A 912-nucleotide genomic window follows, 5' to 3' on the forward strand; every position below is an offset into this window, starting at 1 on the left:
AGTGCCGGGCGGGATGACCGGGGCGACCGCCGTCCGGTGACTCTTGATGCTCTTCGAACCCTTGAGGGCGAGGTCTTTCGTGATCGGAGCTCCGCTGAGCGTCATGCTGAAGTCACATATCACTGTGCAGACGCTCTTAACGATTTTAAGCACGTCGTGCGCCGGCTGCCTCGCCTTGAGGACTACTGCGCTCTGTCGAAGCGACCCCTAGCTGTGGAGCAGGCGAATGCATCGCTGCAGGCAACGGTGGAGCGCTTGGCTCCATTGGAAATGAAGGTTGTTGCATTCCGTGCTCAGAACCGGTTGCTGGTTCAACTGCTAGGTGGCCGAGGGCCCGTGTTATCCGCTCCGGCGCCAACGCTTCCGCGTTCACTTGCGCCGGATCCCGGTACGGCTTGAGCAAGCCCACGTGAACACTAGGTGGGTGCGCATCCGTTTGGAAACTTTAGCGTATACGCTAGGCCCCGCTTGGCCACAACCTTAAACGGCCCAATAAACCGTAGACAAAGCTTCGTCCGGAAGATAGCAGAGGCTGCATGTGTAGGCAGGTTTTCTAAGAATTTAATAAAACCAGGTCTCCAACCTTAAAGCTTTCCACTTTGCCTCTTACTTTTTCATCTGCATATTCTTTTTGCAGGTCTTGGCTTTCAGCCATCGCATCGCGAACATGCCGTAGGACACTCAGTCTGGGAGACACTCAGTCTGGGAGACACGAAGTCATCGACTTCTTTACGCATGGTGAGGGGGCTGACATCAGATAGCCGTTTGGCTATTCTACCCCCACCAAGCCCTGAGCCATGGAATGGCGGCGTCAGCGGAACGCGAGGGTGAATAGGCCCGTTCACGTAGAACGGCGTGTAGCCGGTAGACGAAAGCACTGCAGTGTTCAGTGCAAACTCTACGATTGGCAAC

This window comes from Plasmopara halstedii, assembly GCF_900000015.1.
Source record: "Plasmopara halstedii genome assembly, contig: Scaffold_1651, whole genome shotgun sequence".
Lineage (NCBI taxonomy): Eukaryota > Oomycota > Peronosporomycetes > Peronosporales > Peronosporaceae > Plasmopara > Plasmopara halstedii.